Source organism: Cryptomeria japonica, chromosome 2 (genome assembly GCF_030272615.1).
Source record: "Cryptomeria japonica chromosome 2, Sugi_1.0, whole genome shotgun sequence".
NCBI lineage: Eukaryota > Viridiplantae > Streptophyta > Pinopsida > Cupressales > Cupressaceae > Cryptomeria > Cryptomeria japonica.
The window spans coordinates 312,199,434-312,226,829 of NC_081406.1; positions in this window are offsets into that span (position 1 = coordinate 312,199,434).

Below are 27,396 nucleotides of genomic sequence, written 5' to 3' on the forward strand. Positions count from 1 at the left end.
GGTTTTATGTGGTTCGAAGGGGTCACCCATGTGTTAGAACACAAACATGACCCCTTAGGATCATATAAGACCCCTTACGACACCATTTGGTCTTATGTGGTCCAATTAGGTCCTAAGGGGTGCACATGTGTCGTAAGGGGTGACCGTATGTGGTCCCAAGGGGTCACTCATGTGTTAGAACACATGAGTGCCCCTTAGGACCACATAAGACCCCTTACGACACCATTTGGTCTTATGTGGTCCAATTAGATCCTAAGGGGTTCACATGTGTCTTAAGGGGTCTTATGTGGTTCTAATGGGTCACCCATGTGTTAGAACACATGCATGACCCCTCAGGACCACATAAGACCCCTTGTGACACCATTTGGTCTTATGTGGTCAAATTAGGTCCCAAGGGGTGCACATGTGTCGTAAGGGGTCTTGTGTAGTCCTAAGGGGTCACACATGTGTTAGAACACATGAGTGACCCCTTAGGACCACATAAGACCCCTTGCGACACCATTTGGTCTTATGTGGTCCAATTAGGTCCTAAGGAGTGCACATGTGTCATAAGGGGTCTTATGTGGTCCTAAGGGTCACCCATGTGTTAGAACACATGAGTGACTGCTTAGGACCACATAAGACCCCTTATGACACCATTTGGTCTTATGTGGTCCAATTAGGTCCTAAGGGGTGCACATGTGTCATAAGGGGTTTTATGTGCTCTTAAGGGGTCACCCATGTGTGATCCCTAGAACACCTAAGTGACTCCTTAGGATCACATAAGACCCCTTACAACACCATTTGGTCTTATGTGGTCCAATTAGGTCCTAAGGGGTGCACATGTGTCAAAAGGGGCCTTATGTGGTTCTAAGGGGCCACCCATGTGTTAGAACACGTGTGACTGCTTAGGACCACTTAAGACCCCTTGCGACACCATTTGGTTTTATGTGGTCCAATTAGGTCCTAAGGGGTGCACATGTGTCGTAAGGGGCCTTATGTGGTCCTAAGGGGTCACCCATGTATTAGAACACATGTGTGACTCCTTACGACCACACAAGACCCCTTATGACACCATTTGGTCTTATGTGGTCAAAATAGGTCCTAAGGGGTGCACATGTATTGTAAGGGGCCTTATGTGGTCCTAAGGGCTCACCCATGTGTTAGAACACATGAGTGATCCCTTAGGACCATGTAAGACCCCTTACGACACCATTTGGTCTTAAGTGATCAAATTAGGTCCTAAGGGGTGCACATGTGTTGCAAGGGGCCTTATGTGGTCCTAAGGGGTCACCCATGTGTTAGAACACATGAGTGACATCTTAGGACCACATAAGACCCCTTGCGACACCATTTGTTCTTATGTGGTCCTAAGGGGTGCACATGTGTCGTAAGGGGTCTTATGTGGTCCTAAGGGGTCACCCATGTGTTATAACACATGGGTGACCCCTTAGGACCACATAAGACCCCTTGCAACACCATTTGGTCTTATGTGGTCAAATTAGGTCCTAAGGGTTGCACATGAATCGTAAGGGGTCTTATGTGGTCCTAAGGTCACCCATGTGTTAGAAGACATGCGTGACCCGTTAGGACCACATAAGACCCTTACGACATCATTTGGTTTTATGTGGTCCTATTAGGTCCTAAGGGGTGCACATGTGTCAGAATGGGTCTTATGTGGTCTTAAGGGGTCACCCATGTATTAGAAAACATGTGTGACCCCTAAGGACCACATAAGACCCCTTGCAACACCATTTGGTCTTATATGGTCAAATTAGGTCCTAAGGGGTGCACATGTGTCGTAAGGGGTCTTATATGGTCCTAAGGGGTCACCCCTGTGTTAGAACATATGAGTGATCCCTTAGGACCACATAAGACCCCTTACGACACCATTTGGTCTTATGTGGTCCAATTAGGTCCTAAGGGGTGCATGCACATGGATACTCATACATATGTGACCATTACGTTCAGTTGGGTCATAAGGGTTGCATATGTGATCATTACATTCAATTTGGTCATAAGGGGTGCATACACATACATACATACATACATACATACATACACATACATGTACATACCTACCTACATACATACATATACACATACATAAATACATACATACATACACATAAAATAATTATATACACCTTAGGACATACATACACACACATACATACATGCTTAGGGCCCTTAGGACCACGCACGACCCCTGATAGAATGTCTTGAGGTGTATGTATGTCCTAAGGTGTATATAATTATTTTATGTGTATGTATGTATGTATGCATTTATGTATGTGTATATGTATGTGCATGTATGTACATGTAGGTATGTACATGCATGTGTGTGTATGTATGTATGTAGACCTATGTATGTTTGTTTATGTATGTATGTATGTATGTATGTGTATGTATTTTTATGTATGTGTATGTCCTAAGGTGTATATATTATTATTTTATATGTATGTATGTATGTATGTATGTATGTGTAGACACATAAATCCGTCCACTTAATAAAATGAATATTTAGTATTTATTTGATTATTTAACCATCAATCAATAATTAATTAAATTAATATTTAATTAATTCATCTTAACCATCTTCTCCTATTAATTAAATAAATTATTCAATTTATTTAATTTAATTCACTTAACCAAATCCAGACCATTAATTAAATAAATAAATCATATTTGTTTAATTAAATCTTCTCTCACATTTAAATAAATTAATATTTATTTAAATCCCCCAAAATCTCATCTCTCACATTTAAATAAATTAACATTTATTTAAATCACCTTTATCCTCCACCCACTTGCATTTTCCTACAAATGCAAGTTGTACAACTATTTTAAATAAATAAATTATTTATTTAAAATCCTATTTATCCTCGCCCACTTGAAACCTTTAATGGTTTCCCTTAAAGTCTTCAAACTTAATGGCTTCTTTCTAGAGTCTTCTCAAGCCTTTAATGGTTTCCCTTAAAGTCTTCAAACTCAATGGCTTCCTTCTAGAGTCTTCTTAAGCCTTTAATGGTTTCCCTCAAAGTCTTCAAGCATTTAATGCTTTATCTTCCTTTTTCTCATGTAAATAAATTAAGATTTATTTAAATAATATCCAAAATTCACATTCACATTAAATAAATTAATATTTATTTAAATATCTATCCAAATGCAAATTACACCATTTAATTGAAATAATTGATTTTACTTCAATTGAAAATCCCAAAATTCCTTCCACTTGCATTCTCCTACAAAATCCACTTGCATGCCTAAATCCCTTCTAGATTCTTCCAACTCTTCTAATTAGACTAATCCTATCCTAATCATTGTCACATTTCTAAATAAAAAGAAGTCACTTCTCAAAAACCTCCAAAGTCTTCAATAACCATTAAAGACTTTATGTCTTCAAATAGTTAACCTCTAAAGTCTTCCAAACCATTAAAGGCTCTTACATAACCATTTATGGTTAACTCACCTTTTACCTTTGGTTAGAGACTTTCCTCTAACTTAACCATCATTTTGACTTATGGGTCTCTTCAAAGCATTTATTTTTTTGACTAAGGTAACCATTTAACCCTCGCACATTCATTTATCCCTTGGATAAAAGGAATATCCATTAACCTAACCCTAACCCAACCCCCTAGGGTAACCATCATGTCCCCTCAAGCATTTAATGCTCCTTATCTCTCCTCTCAAGCCTCCTTATGGCAACACTTGTCAACATGGGATTGGGTTGAAAGTCTCACATGGATTGAATATCTTTCAATCCTAACCCTTGTTAAGATTGCTCAATCTTAACCCTTCATTTCCCCATTTCTTCTATAAATAGAACCCTTATCCTCAAGCAAAGAAGGAAGCATTAGAGTATTGTTGCTATACTGGTATTAGCATAGAGTTTTTTCATAGCATCACTATCTACACTTGCATAGCGTTTGTTTATCACATCCAACCATCTTGAATCTCCATATGGCATCCATGGCTAGTGCTAAAAGCTGAGAGCTACATTCATTGGGACTTGGAGAGGGGAGAAACAAGGGAGAAGCATCAAAAGGCATCATGGAAGCATCTTAGGGAGGCTCTTCTCCTTTCTTTTGTTTTGTTAAACTTCTTTCATGCTTTTTGAAATCTCTTTTGATATGTTTGGAATGGTTTTTAGTTCTTTGTTTTGGTTTTATGGTTGAAACTAAATTATTAACATTGAACTTTGTTGTTTCCTTGTCCCCATTTCCATGACATCAATATATATGTATGTATGTATGTAGGTATGTAGGTATGTATGTATGTGTATGTTTGTGTATGTATTTGTATGTATGTGTATATTTATGTACATGTATGTGTATGTATGTATTTAATTTCTAATTTTCTAAACTAATATGATACAGTAAATACAAAAATAACAAACTATTTTTTAAAAACTATTTTCTAAAAACTATTTAAAAACACTTAAAAAAATTTAATTTTCTATCAAAAAACTAATTTTCTATCAAAAACTATTTAAAAAAAACAAAACATAAATTAATATGATACAATAAAATACATTAATTTTTTTTTCTTACAAAAATGGACTTATCACCAAAACACTTCTGGCCGGATAGCTGTAGTTCTTCTTGCCCTCCTGCTTAACTCCAAGCCGCTCAATCCAAAATGAGGAGCTTGGGCAGATTTTCGGGTTTATATAGTGCAACACATTTTTGGTCGGAAACGTTTCGACCAGAAGGGTTCCGACCGGAAATACATTGCCACGCGAGCGCTGCGTGGCCGCCAAATAGGTCCGATCGAAACACTTCCGGCTGTAACAAGTATTGTTAGCCTAAAGTGTGGCACATATCCGTACGATTACCCCCATAACATATGATTACTATATTTTCTCAGATCAATTTTTGTCCCATGTTTTGGAAAAGTTTCAACACCCCTTTGCTAGGCTCACTGTAGAGCAAATGCGGTGGTTGAAAGAAAGGTCTTCCACTTGTAATTGTTTCTACAAGGTTAGTTTTACCATAATTCACATGCTTGGGTTTTTTAGAGGAACCTTTCAGGTTACCTACTTTCGTAACAGACATAACTTTGGCCCTAGAGTTGTTTAGGCAACTCTCAATAGTCGACAACCAAATTAGGAAAGGGATGGGCATGAGTGATATACAAGCCCCCGCTTAGTAGAGATGAAGTCACCCTAGGAAAAAGAAAAGCCAAGATATTATTGACAAATAAACTCATCCACTCGAGACTTGATGTCATCCGGGATCCTTGAAAATATGACCTAGGTAACTGTTTGAGAGATAAGCAATTCACCCCAATCCACCAGCCATGACCATACGACGAGTAAAGGTCCAATCCTATTACCCTAAATACTCAAACCTATGTAGAATTATCATTTATACCTATTTTCCAGAGGCCCTCTTGGAAATATTTCTATACAGTAAAAGAAAATGCAAAACCCTTTTGCAAAATACCTCTAGGTCTAAAGAAGCAATTGAGGGATTAGGATTGAAGTGAGGACAAAATAACATATTTTTGAATTTTTTATTAGGAAATTAAAGACGCAACTTCCCAAATTCAAGACAATGATCTAGATGATGCCTTTGATAGAAAATGGGAAGAAGGGCATTTAGGATCATTTGATACTATAGAGGGGGAAGGAAGTGTTCTTGTGGTTGAATAGGAACAAGAAGAAAGAATACTAGAACAAGGACTACACATCAAACCTTCAAGAGTGAAAAATGCTTGCATAACCCATAGTCGCTCAAAGGGAGAGTTCAAGAATTATCATTTGGAACCCTAAATAGATTTAGAGTGCAAGCTCAAAGTTTGAATGTTCTTCAATAGGAATAGTTCTACAGAAAAATAAATGGATATGAAGAGTCAATCCTAAATATTTCAAAGACTTTGAGGATGAATAAGAGGTAGTTGCCTCTTTGGAATTGATCTTTACTTGATAAAGTTAATTTCCTTTTATTTGTTACTTGTAGGAATATTCCTAAGATATCCCTACATGTCCTTTGTTTTATTTGAGTTCCCATAACTCATTTTATTTATTCCAAATATGTGGAATATTAGATTTCCTTCTCAAGAGGAGGATGACAAATTGCACACACATATTGTGAATGGTGGCATTCATAGAGTTGGGAGACACATTATATCTCCTCTCCTCATCTCTATTTAAGAGATGTTTCTCCTCATATTCTTCACTTCATAATATTATTATAATGAGCTTCTCTCTCTCTCTCTCTCTCTCTCTCTCTCTAGGCTTTGCCTTCATTCATAATACATAAGAGGTTTTTCTTTGGTTTTCCCCTTTCAAAAGCTCTTGTCTCCTCTTCATGTTTGGGTGGTTTCTCTCTCAAGTTGTTCAACTTATTTGGTAACATTATTTCAATCAATAAAATTATTTGGATTTTCTTTCATTTATTGCTCTTGTTATTCCTTTCATGGTATCAAAGCAGGCTGCTAATCCTTGTTTAAGTTGAAAATGATTAAGGTTGATATTGTTCATTTTTGAAGCTCACCCCTTTTGGAGGCACTCTTTGAGAGAAGCAAAAGTTTATACTCTCTATTTTGTGCAGATTTTGATTTCAGTTTAATTTTCCTTTTTCAAACTTGCGAACAAGTTTGCACGTAGGGCTAATGCTCTTTTGTTTCTCATTCGTCAAAACTCAGTTTCTAACCTCTTTTCATGCATTCTCTAATTTATCTTTGTTTTGGGAGGCTTCAGCCAAAAATTTTTCATCTCTGATTTTCTTGTAGATTTTAACATTTCTCGTGATTACAGGATCTTGTAAAAAAAAAGGTTTCATATTGATAGTCTTAATATGATATTGTATTTAATTCACTTTTTCTTCACTGTTTTTGTTCAAACATTATAACTCCATTTTTCATTTAATCAAGCTTAGATTTCTATATCTCTGTGTTAATATCTCTAGAAATACAAAGAAACCACTTGGTTAACAACACCTCAGCCTCAACCTCCTTTGTTTCATTGCTGCATTATATTTATTAAATAAATAAATAAATAATTTTTTTTGTTGTTTCATTGTTCTTAAATTATTCTGTGTGTTTTTTTGCATTTCTCTATCCCCTTGTGTGGTCTCTCCTGCAATCACGAGGTCTCTTCCTAGCTCCTACGTTTCTGCTCCTCTTCTTTACTTTTTCTTTTCACCCTACATACGTTTGGCTCAGACTTTTTTTCAGCTTTTAAAAGATTCTCTTAAATCTTTAATTTAAAAGCTTTACATTTAAAAAGTTTGAATATAATATTCTTTTCCAAAGTTTAGTTTCTTTAAATAAAATAAAGTTTTTAATTAAAGTTTAAAATAAATCATTTTCTTTTACTATTAAAAGTTTTAAAGCTTTGTAATAAAAGTGTTTTCTAAAACTAGTATACCTATCTTTAGAGACATATAGATAAAGTATGCTCAAAGATATTATATTTGTTCATTATTCCACTTTAAAAAATAAATTTTATTATTATATTGTAATTAATTATTAATTATATTATGATATTGTAATCAATATTAAATTATTATTAAGATATTACTGTTTTTTGTTTTTTTATTAAGAATTATAATTATTATTATATTATCATATGCATATATTATCATATAATATTAGATTGACATAATTATGAATTTAACTATTTGTATGATGGAGATAGACAAAATTGATTAATAATTAAACTCAGAGTGAGTCGTAGTTGAAAGGGAAATAAATAATTTTTTTTTTTTAGCTTTTCATGCATTTAAGTGTCACAAACACGTCAAATTTAATGCTTGGTGGTTGAGAGGGAAATAAATAAAATATATTTTTTAGCTTTTCATGCATTTAAGTGTCACAATTTGTCAAATTTAATACTTCTAGTTTTTATTAACACATATTTGTGCATCCATTGTGTGAGTGTTGTTAACTATTTGTATGTTGGAGATAGACATAATTGATTGATAGTTAAACCAAGAGTGAGTGGTAGTTAAGAGGAAAATATTATTATTATTATTATTTTTATGAATTTAAGTGTCACAAACACACCAAATTTAAGGCTTCTAGTTTTTATTAATATTTGTGCAACCATTATGTGAGTGTAATACGCCTTTAGCACAATAAAATTTCTTTAAATAAAATTAAAGTTTTAAAAAAAATCTAATAAATTTTTCCAGTCCTTTAATATATATAGTTGATTTGTATGTTCTCATTGGCAATTGTACAAAAGTCTATGAAGCTTGGGAAATTTTTAAAAACAACTTATGATGGCTCAAATGAATCCCAAAAATTCAGCTTCAAGATCAACTCGAAGACCTTAGGTATACCGATTTTAAAATCATGGATGAATTCTTATTAAAGTTGATTCTGTTAATAGTCAATTAACTAGTTTAGGAACTAAGCTTGATTCTTCTCATTTAATTCATATTATTCTTTGAGAATGTCTTCCTCGTCAATTTCAACAATTTTATACTAATATTCATGCTTACTTAGCTATTCTTTCTTTATGTACTCAACTTACTTGTGATATCTTTTGTACTTTATTATGTCAAGAGGAAGCTAAATTAATTCAGTTTGGTACTCCTAAAAGTAGTGAACATGCCTTTGTGTCCAAAAATAAAAATCATAATCATAATTTAAATCCAATAATAATAATCATAATCATAATAAATATTATTCTAATAATAATTTTCATTCTAAATCCTATAATAACAATTCTAATAATGGTCAAAAGAACAATTCTTCTAAAAGGCCCCATTGTACTTATTATGGTAAAGATGGTCATTGGTCAAATACATGTTTTAAGAAACAAAATGGTAAAAAGTCTATGACTCCAAATAATCATTCAAATAACTCTAATACTAAAAAGTTTAATAATAATGGTAATCAATCTCATTGTGCTTCCAAATTTAGTCATAATGTTTCTCAGCCTCTTGAGTGGATTATTGATTCTAGTGCATCTTAATCTGTTACTACTCATAAAGAAATTTTTGATTCTATGCATCCTGATACTTCAAATATTCTTGTTCAACTTGCTAACAATTATAGTTGTAAAGTAGAAGCTATTGGTGATGTGAATGTACCTAATGGTAAATTACACGACGTTCTTTATGTTCCTGAATTAAAATCAAATTTGTTTCTTGTTGCTAAGCTTTTCCAAGATTATAAGATTGGATTCTATAAGCATGTGTTATATTATTGATCCAAAGCATAACCAAGTTATTGCTAATGCTAAAATGGACGATAATAGCTTATTCAAATTTTATGAGTTTGCTCATTCAAAGTATTCTTTGCTTACTACAATTGATTTTAATGTTTGGCATGAAAGAAATGGCCACATAAATGCTAATAATATTGCCTTGATGCAAAAATAAAATATGGTAGATGGATTACCTAGCATTGTTCCTTCTAAAATTTTATGCACAAGATCCACAAGTGGCAAGATGCATAGGGAGCCCTTGCTACCATTATATTATATGTTATGATTGATGTCAAATCATGTGGTCTGGATTAGGTCTGGATGTGGTATATTGAATAGTAGCTTATGCATGAGATGGTGTTGTGCATTTGGAGGTTTCTTGGAATTCCTGGATGACTTGGCATTTCGAAAGATGTATTGCTAATATTATTCAGTGCTTTTCTTGGGTCTAGTTTAACTTGGAAGTCAAGATCTTGGTCTAGAAGTCGAGATTGTGCTACAACAATTGTGTAGCTTATGGATGATATTTTGGGTCCGACTTTGGCGAAGTGTGTAGCGTGTTGATATGTTCGATGAGGAATGTTGTGATGAGGTGTACTTATCATTCCTTTCCACCACTGGAATGTTTTGTGGAGACCCATTTTGGATCCCTATTTTAGCCTACATTGAGGATCATGTTTTCCAGAGACAATATATATAGAGGTTGATTTGGATGAGTAATAGTATGGCTTTTTGTGTTCAAGACATGCAAGATTGAAAGAATCCAGTTGTTGTTTGAGTATAGTGTTGCATATTGTTACCGCAAGCAGTTTTGGCAGTGTAGATTGTGTTTTTCAGTGGTGGATTCTCTTTATCTTTTCTTCTTCTTTGATAGTGAACCTTTTTTCTATGCAGTGAGCCCTCTGGCAATAAGTCTTTTTGGGCAGTGAGCATCTTGGAAGTGAGCCATTCTTTGTAATAAATCACCTTAACCGATGTTTATATATTAGGAATTAACATTCTCGGTGGTTTCTCCCTTCTTAGGTTTTCCACGAAAATTTTGGTGTCTCTTGTGTCTGATCTATTATGTGCATATGCTTTGGTGTTTATCTATTTTATTCATTCTGCTAATCAATCCAGATCTAATAATTAAGCTTAAAAGTAATTTTTGATTGTCAACTGATTCACCCCACCTCTTAGTTTCCTAGATATTCAACAATTTGTATCAATGCTTTGGTTCCTTGATATAGAGCTTAACCGCTTGAGGTAGATCTCGATTCAATGACACACAAATTATCCATTCCTATTTTTGAAGGATTTGATTACAATTTTTGGAAAGTGAAGATGAGAGGTTATATGGTTTCTCTAGGTTACAACACTTGGAAGGCTGTGGAGACTAAGTATGTTCTACCGATGAATGGTCTTACTACTCCGGATGAGACTTAGGCCTATGAAGAAAATGAGAAGGCAAGGTACACTATCTTTAGCGCATTATCAAAAATTGAATCAACAAATGTTATCTCCTTGAATACTGATTATGGGGTTTCGCATAAGCTAAAAGATATCTATGAAGGAAATGAGAGAGTTAAGTTGACAAAGAGGCTAATAGCTAAACGGTTGACAACACTGTGAATGAAATCAGAGAGCTCGAAGGCACTTTGTGTGATCCATATATGTTGTTGACAAAATCTTGATGAATTTACTGGTGAATTACAGTGATAAGATCTCAGCTATTGAAGAAACCTATGATCCGAAGACTTCCACTAGAGAACAACTATTTGGTACCTTGACTACATTTGAAGTAAGAAAGTTTGGAAAAGACAAGGAAAAATTAGAAATAACATTCAATGTATCTAAAGATGGTCCTGATGATGATGAGAGACCAGATGAGATGGAAGCAAATTTTGTAAGAAAACTAAAGAAAGGCACCGACAAGTACAAAGGTATGTTACCCTTTAAATATTTCAGATGTGGGAAGATTGGTCATATTGCTACTAGATATCGAGAAAAGGGAACTAGACAAAAGTTTAGGGAAAATTAGGGAAATTTCAATAAGAAAGCCTATTATGTTAAGGATGATGCTGGTATCTTAGATGGTGACTCAGACTATGAAGAAGGTGATTTTTCATTCCTAGTAGAAAAGGATGTTCTTAGGTTTGATATTTCTAAAACTGTTGCTACTACATTTCATGCTAGAAGAGATAAAAATGAATGGTTGATTGATAGTAGATGTTCAAATCATATGACTGGTGATAAGAGTGTAGCATCATAAAATTGCAACCCTTGCAATTTTGACCACATTTTAGGTCTTCACCCTAGTGACTGCATCTCCCTACCCAATTGAGATCCCTCTCTGCATTATTCTTCCAAAACTCCTCATGTTTAAGCCCTTGTGTCACCTCATGACCTTGTCCAAGCCCCAAAATAGGGCAGGACAGGGGCTTGGTGCCCCTGTCCTCCCTCTTTCCTTTGCCCCAAAATGGGTCCATCCGACCCTTGGACCTAATTTTCTTTTCGAGATTTAATTTCTCCTATGTTTGTCTTTGGTGAGATGAAAATTAACCCTCCTAGGCAAGTATAAAAGGAGACTTAATTCCCTCATTTGGTGAAGGAATAAAAAGAAAAGAAGGAAAAAGAGAGAAAAAGGAGGCAAGAATAAGCGAAATTAAGGAGGAGGCCTTCATTATAGTCATCAAGCGTTTAAGCATCCAAGCCTTCAAGAATTCATCAAGTCTTCTTCTTCTTCACGTGTCTTCTTCACTCATCTATTGGAGCAATATTACAAAATTCATTTTCAAGCATGTGTGTGTGTTACGGTTTTGTAATGTTACATGCCATTTCATGTAATACATGTGATTACATTCAAGAAGAAAAGCAACCATCATCAACAAATTGCAGATCTACAAGGTATACATTTCCATTATTCACATTTAACTATTTGCAATTACTTTCTTTCAAGGTTGATTCCTCAACTGGGTTTGACTAAGGCAAACCCCTATCCACAACCCTTATTCCCCTCTTTTTTGTGTGTAGGTTGCAGGTGCACGACTGTAATTGCATATTTAGGCTTTATTTGCAAAGACAAAAAAAACCCTTTTCAACCCGCGTAATTTTTGGAGCACCATGCATAACTTACACACGGTGCCGATGACTTTTCTCCAAATTTGTAGGGCAGATCTGTATCAGTCTAAATATCTTAGATTCAAAGTTATATCGCGATCATGAATCAATAGCTCCTTATTTCATCCATTTTGTCTTCCTTTTCTGCATAATCAACAAGTCAACATATCTATTTACAAAAGAGGGCAAATTGCATTCCAACACTTGCAATCCACTTAGCATTCACATCCTTATTTCCGTTGGATTTGGATCTAGTGGATTCAACCCCTATTTTGAATGTAAAGTGCATATTTGCATGAAGTGAAAATCATCCTAGTGGTTTCCTTTCTCTCCCCTAGGTGGGGAACCACTAGGGTCCAATTTTTCACTTTACATTTTAGTGAACCCAATGTCTTACATCTTAATTCTGATTTCTTCTTATTAGATTTGAATAATTGCAATTTGAATTTCAAATTTTCATTTCCAGGTCTGATCTTTTTGCAAATTTTAGAGGTTAATTGCATAAAAACCCCAATTTTTCATTTTGAGGAAATTAAGCTTGTGAAGTATAGCATTTTAGTTGTTTTTTTCAGATCTGATTTCTATTTCAAAATTGCAATTCAAATATGTCTTTTCATTTTGAAAATTAAGTGGTTAAACAACACAACCCTAATTTTTAAGAATCTTCTATTGTGAACTTTAACTACTAATTTGACCTATCTAGACATCTCCAAATCAACTATTTTTTTGGATTCTGCAATAAAACCTTAATTTCTATCATCCTTGAAAATTTCAAAAAAAGTTGGTCGGACCGTGCATAACTTACGCACAGTCCCTATCTTTTTCCGGAAATTTTGGGAGTCAGAATTGACTGTATTTTTATGCTTAAATCCAAGAAATTGGCATACTTTATCAGTTTCAACACCTCTTAAGGTCGAAAACAAATTCAAATTTCAACACTCTCAACTTTTAAATTAATTTTCATAAAAAGGTCCTAATTTTAGATCTTCTTTTTCAGCAAATTAAGATTTTAATTAAGAGACTTTCAATGGCAATCAATGGACTAGATTTATTAGCTATTTCACATATGGTTACATTGTTTTTAACATATATTTATTACAATCATGTGTTGGATAATGGCTTCTGTCATTTCATGTTGCTTCTTTTCATTCATAGCACTTGGTCATATTGTGTTGTTAGGATTTCCAAGTCATTTCCTTTTCAATTTGATCTCAAAGCTTTCATGTATCATTTATGTTGTATTATGGTGATGTTATTAACAAAATGCATTTCATATATTAATCACCTTAAGGCTTTTGTAGATCCCAATCTTAGAGATCCTAATCCTTGTACCTCTCCTAGGGTATCTTGTGTGAATGAGATGAGAGCTAATGCTTCAACCAATAATATTTTCAAAAGAGAGAAAGCATTGGAAAGAAACATGGGCCCATCTTCTTATCACACACATACCTTTGAGCAAGGGGGACAAAATCAAAATATTAACATTATTACATCTTTAGACCCTCCTTATTCTCCTAGGACCTATCTTCAACAACAAAATATATGTAGAGAGGATAATGTTATGCATTTTATTCATGATCTTTCTCCTCACATACAAATAAGTAAAGGTGAGCCATTAGATAATGAAAATGTTCATTCCCAATCTCCCAAAAAAGGATAAGAATGATGAAATAAAGGAGAGTATCCCTTCAGATGATATTCCTTCTTCATCTACAAATCCTTTTATTCCCCCTTACACATCAGATTTCAAAGAAATTCATGATCCTATTCCCCCACCTAGTCATTTCCAACATTCTTATAGTCATGGCTTTCATATAATAACCAAAGAAGGTTTTAGAGGACAAGCACTTGGGAAGTTTGGAAGCTAATGCTATATCTGGAGAGATGAGGATAATCTTGGAAAGTTTGACAACAAAGCAGATGAAGGCATATTCTTGGATTACTCAACAAAGAGAAAAGCATACCGATGCTACAACGAAAGGCTAAATAAGATTGTTGAAAGCACAAATGTGAGAGTTGATGAAAGTACCTCAAAAGACTTAGAAATAGTAGAAGGATATGAATTTGATGAGTCTGAAGAAAAGAAAAAGGAAGAAGAAAATAGAAGTGAAGAAAATAACGATCAAGATGCTCCAGTATCTACATCTAAAACCCCAAAGTATGTTCAAAGGAATCATTCAAAGGATCAAATTATTGGAGATAAGAGAAAAGGTATCATCATGAGAAGAAAAGTGGCTCAATAACAAGTCTTGTTATGTTTACTATCTGAAACAAAGCCTAAGACAATAGAAGAAGCTTATAATGATCAGAATTGGATGACGATAATGAAAGAGGAATTGGATCAGATTGAGAAAAATTAAACATGAGAATTAGTTAACAGACTGGAAGACAAGAATGTGATTGGAACTAAATGGGTATTTCGGAACAAGTTGGATGAAAATGAAAAGGTTGTAAGAAACAAGGCAAGGTTGGTTTGAAAAGGATATACTCAGATTGAAGGCATTGACTTTGATGAGACTTATGCCCTGGTTGTTCGGATGGAGGCAATCAGGATGTTCTTGGCGTTTGCAACTTTCAAAGAATTCAAGGTTTATCAAATGGATGTGAAATCAACATTTTTGAATAGAGAATTGAAAGGAGTTTACATTGAAGAACCAAAAGGTTTCAGGTTAAGAGATGATCCAAACATTGTTTGCAAATTGAAAAAGGCTTTGTATGGACCGAAACAAGCCCCTAGGGCCTGGTATGGAAGACTAGACATGTATTTGATTGATCAAGGATTTTAGAAAGGTTTTGTTGACAACAATTTATACTTCAAGACCGAGTCAGGTAAAATCCCAATTGTTGTGGTATATATTGATGATATAATATTTGGAGGAAATGAAGGCATGTGCAGAAAATTTGCTAATGAGGTGCAGAAGGAATTTGAAATGTCCATGATTGGTGAGTTAAATTTATTCCTTGGTTTGCAAGTTAATCAGAATGACAAAAAAAATTTCATTTCTAAGTCCAAGTACATCAAAGAATTGTTAAAGAAGTTTGGGATGGAGAACTCCAAACCAGTTAACCAAAGATGATAATCCTAAGGCAAATGCGAGTCAGTAAAAATCAATGATTGTAAGACTGCTATATTTGACTACTACTAGATTGGATATCATGTATGCAGTATATTTGGCAGCCAAATTTTATCAAGAACCAAAAGGATCACATGTTGTGGCAGTAAAAAGGATTTTCAGATATCTTAAAGGCACAAAAGAGTTTGGCTTGTGGCATCCCATGAGCTCAGATTTTACCTTGACAACTTATATAGATGCAAACTGGGCTGAAAGTATTGATGATAGGAAAAGTACAAGTGAAGGAGCATTCTTCCTTGGCTCTCGATTGTTTGATTGGTCGAGTAAGAAGAAAGACTTCATGTCTCTATCTACAACATAAGCAAAATACATTGCGACATCTTCTTATTGCACATAGATCTTATGGATGAAGTAGACTTTGAAGGACATTGGTGTAAAGTTTGATGACCCTATCTCAATCATGTGTGACAATACTAGTGTAATAAATATTTAAAAGAATTCGGCACAACATTCCAGAATAAAGCATATATCAATCAGGTACCACTTAGTGAGGGAAAAAGTGTTGGATAATGAAGTTAGAATTGAGTATGCACCTACAAAAGAGCAGATTGTAGATATATTCACTAAGGAATTGTGCAAGGATACTTTTGAGTATCTCCAACAAAAGTTAGGGTATTACCCCTTTCCAGTTTGAACTAATGTGCATTTTGATGTGCAATGGTAATGTGAGCAGCCTACATATTCTTTTCTATACCAACGCTTGGGTGATTCCTCTCAGGGGAACAAGAGTAAGTTTCTTAGGGGGAGCTTTGCCCGCCTTTGTCATTTTTGTCAAAGGGGGAGATAGAGTATAATGTTTGTATAATTTTTGTTTTTTATGGATGTTGTTGATGAATGTTGTCATCAATGACAAAGGGGGAGATTGTTAGCATTATGTTATATGTTGTCATTGATGTCAAATCCTGTGGTTTGGATTAGGTCCGGATGTGGTATGTTAAGCAACAACGTATGTATGTGATGGTGTTGTGCATTTGGAGGTTTCCTAGATGACTTGGATTTTCATAAGACATATTGCTAATATTATTTAGTGCTATTCTTGGGTCCAGTTTAACTTGAAATTCAAGATCTTGGCCCAGAAGTCGATATTGTGCTATAGAAATTTTATAGCGTATGGATGATATTTTGGGTCCGGCTTTGTGATGAGGTCTACTTCTCATTCCTTTCCACCACCATAATGTTTTGTGGAGGCCTATTTTGGATCCCTGTCTTGGCCGACATTGAGGATCATGTTTTCCAAAGACAATATATATATAGATTGATTTGGATGAGCGGTAGTATGGATTTTTGTGTTGAAGACATGTGAGATTGAAAGGATCTAGTTGTTGTGTGAGTATAGTGTTGCAGATTGTTGGCGAAAGTTGTTTCGACAGTGCAGATTGTGTTTTTCAGTGGTGGATTTTCTTTATCTTTCCTTCTTCTTTGACAGTGAGTCCTCTGACGGTGAGCCTTTTTGGATAGTGAGCCCACCTGTAATGAGCATCTTGGTAGTGAGACATCCTTTGTAAAAAATCACCTTAACCAGTGTTTATATATTGAGTATTAACATTCTCTATGGTTTTTCCCTTCTTGGGTTTTCCACATAAATTCTGGTGTCTCTTGTGTCCGATCTGTTATGTGAACATGCTTTGGTGTTTTTCTATTTTATTAATTATCCTAATCATTTCGGATCTGATAATTAAACTTAAAAGTAATTTTTGATTGTCATTTGATTCACCCCCCCTCTCAGTTGCCCGGATATTCAACAACTCTTTCCTCATGGTCAAGCATGGAGAGAAAATCATAAATTGTACCTCGTTCATAGTGACCTTTTGGGACCCATGGAGAATAACTCCATACAAGGATCAAGGTATGCACTTACATTTGTTGATGATTTTTCACGAAGAACTTGGATCTATTTCCTTCATAGTAAGGATCAAGTTCTTGAAACTTTTACTGAATTTCATATGTTTGTTAAAATTCAATCCCATTTTAAGATTAAAATACTTAGAACTGATAATGGTAAGGAATATGCAAATAATGCATTTAATGGTTATTTGAAATCTTTTGGTATTAAACCTGAGCTTACTATTCCCTATACACCTCAACAAAATGGTGAAGTGGAAAATAAGCATAGAACCACTGTTGAAATGGCTAGATGTTTATTGCATGCTAATAATATGGATTATAAATTTTGGGCTAAATAAATGGCTTGTGCTACTTATCTCATTAATAGGACTCCTACAAAAGCTTTAATATAACTCTTGAAGAGGATTGGTCTGGTAGAAAGCTCAATTTAAAGCATTTAATGATTTTTGGTTCCATTGCTTATGTTCATAAACCTAAACAAAAGAGGCACAAATTATATTCTAAATCTTCTACTTATATATTTGTTGGTTATGATGAACATTATAAAACTAGAGTTTACAATCCTATCACTAACAAAGTTAAAATTGCTAGAGATGTTTGTATTGTTGCAAATAGTATTCATGATTGTTTTGAAGTGCAAGATAATGAATTTGTTGAAAGTAAAGTTGTGGTTGTGGAGGACGAACCTCCTTCTCTAAATCCTACTCCTTCTCTAACCCCTACTAATGCATCTCTTTCTTCTAGTGTTGGTTTTAATGACCATGATAATTTTAATGATTCTTCTTCTTCTAGTGATGCTTCTATTATTTCTAAAAGTAAGCCTAAATGGTTTAAAACTTTGATTAAAAAATATGATGATTATTTAGCTAGAATGGATAAACTTAAGGCTAGATGTAGAAATTATTGCAATTATGCTTTGATGTCTACTATTATGCATGAAAATGATCCTAACTTTTAAGCAAGCTAAAAATAAACCTCATCGGGAAAAAGGTATGCAAGAAGAATATGCTACGTTGCTTACTAATCAAACTTGGGATTTAGTCCCTTCAACTCAAGGTAAAATTCTTGTTTCTTGTAAGTGGTTAGATAAAACTAAGTTGAATGCAAATAATGAAGTTATTGAGTTTAAAGCTAGATTAGTTGCTAGAGGTTTTTCTCAAATTGAAGGCTTATATTATAATGAAACTTTTGCTCCTATTGCTAAAATGCCTACTATTAAACTTGTTCTTTCTTTAGTTTCTAATATGAATTGGCCTATTCATCAAATGGATGTTAAAAGTGTTTTTCTAAATGGTGATTTACATGAGGAAGTTTATATGTCTCAACCTCCTAGTTTTGTTAAGGAAGGTAATAAGCATTTAGTTTGCAAGTTAAAGAAATCAATTTATGGTTTGAAACAATCTCCTAGAGAATAGTATTCTAAGATAAATGCATTCTTTCTTTCTCAAGGTTTCATTACAAGCAAAAATAATCTCACTTTATATATTAAACATAGTGAAGATGATATTGTGATTATTATTTTATATGTAGTTGATTTAACTCTAACTTCAAGCTCCAGTGATTTGATTTATGAAATTAAGTTTCAACTCAATCAAAAACTTCAAATGACCGATTTAGGACTTTTACATTTTTTTTTGGGAATGCAAATTTGGTGAACAACTAATGGTATTTTTCTATCTCAAAGTAAATATGGTCAAGATCTTTTAGACAGATTTAAAATGAATGATGCTAATCATGTTTCTACTCCTTGTGAATTAGGAACAAAGTTAATTCTTGATATGAAAACTCCTTTAGTTGACTACTTTATATAGACAACTAGTTGGAGTTTAAATTATTTAACTCTTACTAGACTAGATATTGCTTATAGTATGGGTTTAGTTTCTAAATTTATGTCTAAACCTCAACAAACCCACTTTAAAGTTGCAAAAAGAATTTTGAGATATATTAAAGGAACTATTAATGTTGGTTTATTTTATAATGCAAATTGTGATTTTAGTTTACAAGGATTTACTAATTCAGATCTAGGGGGAGATCCTAATGATGGAAAATCTACTTGTGGATATTGTTTCTTTGTTGTCTCAAGTGCCATTTCTTGGAATAGTATGAAACAACAATCTAAAGTTTCTCTTGGTTCCATATAAGCTTAATATAAATGATGCAATGATGCATCTAAAGAAGCCTTATGACCTAGAAGATTGCTCGAAGATTTTGGGCTACCTCAAAAAGATCCAACACCTTTGTATTGTGACAATTAAAGTGCCATTGCCTTGGCTAAGAATCCCATCTTCCATGCAAGGACCAAACATATTTCTCTGCAACACCACTTTATTAGAGAACAAATTGAAGACAAATAAGTTTCACTTCTATATTGCACTTGGGAGAAAATCAAGTTGTTGATATTCTAACAAAGCCACTTTGTAAAGAAACGTTCCAATTTCATTGTAAAAATGTTGGTTTTCAACCCATTGAAGGGTTTGATGTAAACTCCCCAAGTAAAGCTTAAGGGGGGGTGTTAGGAATTAATCTTTACTTGGTAAAGTTAATTTTCTTTTATTTGTATAATGCCCGCCAAAACACCCTAGAGAAATACACCAACTAACATGCGAAAAGAGAGAATTTTTTTTTAAACATCTGCTAATGAAATCTTTATAATTAACTACTCATATGAAATAAACATCCATTAACCAAATAACATTTAACCATCTTAACATATTCACAAAAACACATAACGCAAGTGGAAATAATCACAATACATCTAAGCATTCCCTGGGGTATATCAACACCATTACCTAAATTAACCATAAGCAATAACATAACATCATAAGAATGATGACATACTTGCATACTACCTCTAACATGATTTATTCTTTTTATGCATACATGATCATTCACTACTCTATAACATGATTATATCCATCTACTAATCATAAACTAACCATCCCCTTTTAAGTTCATTTTAAAACACCAATACCAAATGTTCCTAATCCCAATCACTTATACATCTATCATATTTCCAATATTACATGAGACTAAATGCATATCCATAAATCTAGTTCCATTAATAAACCAAGTGATGAATACTAAGAGGGGGGGTGAATTAGTATACCAAAAAATACTGAACTCATACACTTAAATAATTTAGCAGATAACTGGTATGACAGATTTACAAATAAACCGGTTAAGATAAATGCAAACCAAATAGCAAACAAAGCATTCACCAACAAGAGCACAATCACCATAACACAAGAAGTTTTGACGTGGAAACCCAAATGGGAAAAACCACAATGAGTAGAAACTCACAAGTAACTATCTGCAGAATAGAAACCAGACCGATTAAGGTCAGACCGGTTAAGGTCATACAATGTTCTTCACTAGAACAGATCCTGTTAGGAATCTAGATCTCTGTTAGGAGATAAGTCCTATTAAAGACTACCTTACGAGAGGATTTCAGATTCACAATTGTGAACCACCTTGTTAGAGGATTTACAAAGGCTTTGCTAGGCCTACTCGGTTAAGGGTTTAAGACTTGTCGAAGATGTGAGTAATCAACAAGTGAGTGATCTAGATACTAGCACAGTATGCTTGGTTAGATCCATGATAGCTCATTGTTAATGCAGTTCAACATTACTTCAGTCTTCAATATATCCACACTCCTACTCTTCACATAGACCTAATCTTCTCTTCTATGATCACACATACAAAACCCTTATCATCAACTAAAACCCTAGACATGATGTCCTTATAAAGGAGTCTGATTTCATGTCGGTCCAATAGGATTACATTACAAGTTCCTAGGTTCAGTGCATCTAGACACATTTGGTAAGACGACACAAAATCACCACCAAAGTGTTGGTGGATGATAACTCATCATAGAAATAGCAGTTGGTAACTCATCATAGAGTAATACTGGTTCATACAATTTACCGATTACCGGTTGTCAAAAATGAAGACTGGAAAAATGTTCACTACCGCTTTGTTCCTTCGTATCGCTTGAGATCCTCAAACCGCTTGAGGTCTTCATACCGCTTTGGGTCTTCAGTCAGTTTGTGACCGGGAAACATCTTCTACAAAACATCGATAGTCTAAAGACTATAATACATAATACCGGTTGGAACAAATACCAGTTGAGCATAACTCATACATCAAGAAAGTGAACACAAAGCAAGTGTGTGTCCATCAATGACAATCACAACATCATCAAAATGCCAACAATCTCCCCCTTTGGCATTGATGGCAGCACTTAGGAAAATTTTGACATCTAAGTGTTTTTACAACAAAAATATGCCATATGCAAAATTACCCCCCCAAAGCATATACACTATCCCTTTTGCAGAAATTACAATGTATACTACTCCCTTAAAGTGGTAACATGAAAGTATACATAACATTCACCAAAATTTTAAATACTACTCCCCCTTTGCCAACAATGACAAAATAACTCATGTTTCTCATTATCATTAAAATTGAGTAAATGTTTATGACAATAAGGAATGAAACTTGTCAAAAACCGATTTAAAATCCTGCAAAAAAGTTTTCATGTCTAATGAGCATGACTCAAGTAAAGAGGTAGCAACCTCACTTTCGGTCTGCATCTGAGATACCTATTTTTCCATGGCATCAATAGTATGCATCTCTTGAGTTACCGTTAGGGCTTCCAGATTGAGAAAGCACTTCTGAAGAATTTGCAGTTTGAGAAATAAGACCTGTTGAAGTTCCTGCAAATCTCTTGTCTGGTTGCTGATCTCCACTTCTATCGTAGCAGACTAAAGCTGAAAATGAGGAATCATATGGCGTCTTGAAGTTGCTTATGTATGTCTGCAAATCTGATTGGAGTTTCTCTTTTTGGGTGAGCACATCATCACATAATAGATGGGGTTGGCTGATTTTGCTCAATAGTAGTTTGCCCTCATCCATAACATCTCTTAAATCCTTCTGTTGTTTCTAAAGTTGAGACCAGAGCTCATTCAGTTTCTTGACTAAGGCAGTGTTTAGTGCCTTTTGATGCTTCTTCTGTGCATTTGCTTCAGCAACTTCTTCCAGGCATTGTACCTGGTCCTCTACAACAGTACATAGAAGTTTCAGTTTGGCCAAAGAGGAATCAGTACTGGGGAGGTTAGTACCTAGAATCAAACTGGTGAGGGTGTCAAGTGTAGTTTGAATGGCATCCCGCTCCTTTTTCCTCCTCAATGTTTCCAATATTTCTTGTGCAAGCTTTATGTTTTGCAACAACTCCAATTCATCTGTAGATTGGAGGTCGATAGGGCTGGTGATGTCAACCAGTTTGGCTTGACCACCAGTTGCCTTTGGAGTCTCCGCTTGTTTGGCTTTCTCTGTTTCCTCCTTCTTTGCGGCTCTTTTCTTTTTTGCTTCTTCTTTCCTTAGTTCTTCCTTCTTCTTATCTTCTTCCTGCTTCTTCTTTTCTTCCTCCCTTTTCTTCTTCTCCTCTTCTTTCCTCTTCTCCTCTTTTTTCCTCTTCTCCTCTTCTTGTTTCCTCTTGTCTTCTACTTTCTTTTTCTCCTCCTCTTTCTCTTTCTTCGCTTTCTCCTTATCAAACTTTTCCTTGTCTAGTTTCTCCTTTTCTGCTTGTTATTTATCCTACTTCTCCTTTGTGTTTTCTTTATCTTGTTTCTCCTTCTCTATGTCTGGAGGGACATCTTCAACATCCAGTGCATCAACATCAATAGTGTCAACCTGTTCTATAACTCTTTCTCCTTCACCATCAAATACCTCATCTGGTTTGGCTGAGGATTGGTCAAGTTCTTGTTCGGCCTTCTTGTTGGCCTCAGACACTTGATGTAACCGGACAGTAGCTTTGGCATGTAGATGAGTGTCCTTCTCCACTCCAGAGGTTCTGCCTTCTAGCAGCCCAAGTCTTCTTCTCCTCATGAAGAAGAGACCTTTATTCTTGTCCATAATTTCAAATAATTCAGAGTTGGAGGCATCAGGAAAGTACTGAGCAAAGATTTTCTCCCTTATTTCCTATTCTTTCTCAATGGCAATGCGCCATTTATTGTCCAAAGAATTGTACAAAGAATCAGGTGTCACTGATCTAATTTCAAATGGCGACCAGTCATTCATAAACAGATATTTTATCATTTCCTATTCTACTTCTTCCTTCTCATTATCAAAAAAATCATCAAAATACTCTTTTAAGTCATCAAACACCTTTCTCTTAATATTCTTTAAAGTCCTTTGACAATGTGTTAGAGGCTTGTAAGAAGAGATGTCTATATTTACTGGTGTTGATGATGCAGGTGTAGTACCGTAGACTTAGCCTTCTTTCTAGATTGTCGGGTTTTCTTAGGCTGCACTTTCGGTTCGGTATCCTCGGACTCCAGTGAGTTGTTTTTGGTCTTCCGCTTCCTCTCAAATACTTTAGCGGGTGCAACTTCTGGTTTCTTCTTGGCAGGTGACCGCTTGGTCACTTTTGGTTTGGCTGAGGTAACCGGCACCGATACCGATGGCACTGCCTTTCCCTTTTTCAGTAAAGGCTCTTCAACCGGTGTTACCCTTTCCAGGTAGGTGTCGGTTTTCTTTTTCTTCGCATCAAGAGGTGAGGCAAGTAGGGTGGAGGCATACCCATCTAACATGTCATACATCACCTCATATCCCATAGATTCTACTTCTTCCTTTCTTGGCTCTACCGCTTCCATTATAAATTCATCTACTTTTATGGTAAAGCAGATGTCCTCTTCATATTTCTTAACAACTAGATATCCTCATCCTTTGGCTCATTTTCCGTCTGAATTCATCAAAATATTTATTCAGAACCTCAGGATATCTGGTTCCTATTGCTTGGAGACTTTCCCTAATTTTTTTTAGTGACCGATTGGTCAACAGACCATTGAATATCACCAACTCCTGGGAAATAGCCTTGGAAGTAGAAAAATAGGCCGGCCAAAAGTTGTCCAAATCTGAACCTCAGAGAACTGTCCTGTTTGATGGACTTTAGGTTCAGTAGAAGTTGTTTTTGCAAACAGGTACACAAATCAACTAAGGCATCTTCCTTGATCATTCTGTATGCAGCATTCACCACAGCAGTAGGGATAGAGTTTATTTGGCTAGCATAAAACACTCGGTAGCCGATCACCATGCAAGCATACTTAACCAAGTCATCTTTGATGGGGTTGACAGTCATTCCCCATTGGTCGCTCAGAGAATCGGTGAGCTTAGTCATTTCAGTCTTGATGACCTTCCTTAGGGCTAGCACCTCACCAATGCTATAGAAACCGGTGATGGTATGAATTGGTTCAGGTGTTATGTCATGCTTCCTCTCGAGATACATTTTGTCGCCATGTACTCTGCTCAGGATGATGCAGATGTGTTCTTCAGTGAACTCTTCAAGAAAATAAACAACATTATGTAGTTTCTTCCTCTCTAGGATGTTGTATTCTGGTTTGATTTTCTTGTCATCCCCACAGAACAAACCTAGCTGGGAATGAATCACTAGGGATCCTAGGTCTTCCAATTTACAGTCAATGTACCTTGAAATATCTTCTTCAACAATGACTCCCGTAGGTATTTGGGACAGTGCATTTTATTTTATTTTCCTTTGAATAAATTCAGCTGAGTCCATGGGTACACTAGAACTGGAGTGTGATGCAGAAGCCATGATTAACAAGAATTTTGAGAAATACCTTCACAATTTCAAAATTTAGGGTTTTCCAATGCAGCTCACACCACACCACTTCGGTTGCTTGATTATCGCTTAGTGTTCTTCACCAATAGGTCAAAAATATCTCTGGATTCTTCTGCAAGATTTGAGTTCTCTCTGAATCACAAGTCGAATTGCCTTTTGTCCTTCTGCTCTTGAAAATTTCTTCGCTCATAAACGGATAAGTGAAAATGACGTTAAGAATCCCTTTTAAACAAATTCTTCACCTACCATAATAAATGCTCCACCGCTAGGGTACAAACCCTAACTTGGCCTTTTACTGCTTCAAAAACTTCTACCGATTGATAGGTAACATATATCGGTTTTGGGTCTTTACCGATATAAACTGGGGGTTCAAAACATTTCACCGATTTGTTCCCCCTAAGCTTTTCTGAAGCTCAGTTTGTCGGTTTAGATACTTCCACATTAGGTGCAGAAACCGGTTCATCCTGTGACACTTCTTCAGATTTCTTTTTCCAAGTTTTATTCATTCCTGCTTGAACGGTTTCAATATCAATCTCCCCTTCTGGAGTGATCGGTATATCATCTGATAGGTTCTTTCTCATTTTGCAGGTTTTGGCAGTGTGTCCTGGTTTGTTGCAATGATAGCATACCATTCCAGGTGTTTTCCATAGTCCATAGTCATACTACCATTTTTCCTTCTGCATGTTGCAGCAATGTAACTGCTACCATGGCAGACTAAACAAGTTGCTCTCCAACCAGTTGTCGCTTGATAACCACCTGACCAATGGTCATAGGTATTATACCGGTTGGGATTCCAGTTCACAAAGGGTTCCGGAACAACTCCTTGAGTTCTTTGAGGATATCTCCCAGTGTTGTGCACAATAGACCTGCATTCAAATGCTCTATGCCCAAACTTGTTGCATGCATAACAGTTTCCATTGAATCTATTGGATCTAGGCTTATTGTTTAGAAAATAAGGAAAATTATTGTAGGCCTTATTTCTACACACATTAGTAGTATGTCCTTCTTTGAGACAATTAAAGAAAACATGTTTAAACTTTTTCTTACCTTTATCCTTTGATGTTGGTTGCTTCTTTGATGCTACATCTTTTGTTCCAGAGGTCTCACCTTCCTCATAACTGGAAAAACCAAGTCCAGTGGTATTCTTTACCGGTTTTGCTGATTCAAGCTTTTGCTCTAGCTTAGCAGTACTTTGATTGAATTTGGCAACTATCTCCTTTTTCTCAGTAAGTTCTTTGGAAATAGAAGCATTGGATTCCTTCAAGGTTGCATTCTCATAAATAGCCATGTTTAGTTCACCTTGCATTTCTTCTTTTTCCTTTTTACTCTCTTGGAGATGAGCGGTAAGGGCACTGATTTCTTGCTTCAACTTAGAGATCTCATGATCTTTGTCTTTTACCAGATCTTTAGCTTTCCTTCGGTTCTCAAGCTCTTGACACATTCTGATAGTCATTCCTTCCAATTCCCTTCTCAAGTTGGCATTGGATTCATTCAATTTTTCAACTTCTTCAACTAGGGCATCCATGTCTGCTTCATCAGAAGAACTATTTTTAGTAAGCTCCATTAGTTGCTCAGCATGCTCTCTTCTTTTTGCTAGAGAGGCTTTATACTTGACTTTGAGTTCATCATAGGATTTCTTAGTCTGAGTGAGACGATGAGTAAGTTCCCTCACAGTGTATTCTCCCATATCTCCTTCCAAGTGGTTAGACTTATATAAAGGTTGACTCTGATACCAATTGATGAATACTAAGAGGGGGGGTGAATTAGTATACCAAAAAATACTAAACTCAAACACTTAAACAGTTTAGCAGATAACCAGTATGACAAATTTACAAATAAACTGATTAAGATAAATGCAAACCAAATAGAAAACAAAACATTCATCCACAAGAGCACAATCACCATAACACAAGAAGTTTTGACGTGGAAACCCAAATGGGAAAAACCACGGTGAGCAGAAACTCACAAGTAACTATCTGCAGAATAGAAACCAGTCTGGTTAAGGTCAGACCTGTTAAGGTCATACAATGTTCTTCACCAGAACAGATCTTGTTAGGAATCTAGATCTCTGTTAGGAGATAAGTCCTGTTAAAGACTACCTTGTGAGAGGATTTCAGATTCACAATTGTGAACCACCTTGTTAGAGGATTTACAAAGGCTTTGCAAGGCCTACCTTGTTAAGGGTTTCAGACTTGTCGAAGATGTGAGTATTCAACAAGTGAGTGATCTAGATACTAGCACAGTATGCTTGGTTAGATCCATGATAGCTCATTGTTAATGCAGTTCAGCATTACTTCAGTCTTCAATATCTCCACACTCCTACTCTTCACACAAACCTAATCTTCTCTTCTATGATCGCACATACAAAACCCTTATCATCAACTAAAACCCTAGACATGATGTCCTTATAAAGGAGTCTGATTTCATGTCGGTCCAATAGGATTACATTACAAGTTCCTAGGTTTAGTGCATCTAGACACATTTGGTAACACGACACAAAATCACTGCCAAAGAGTCGGTGGATGATAACTCATCAC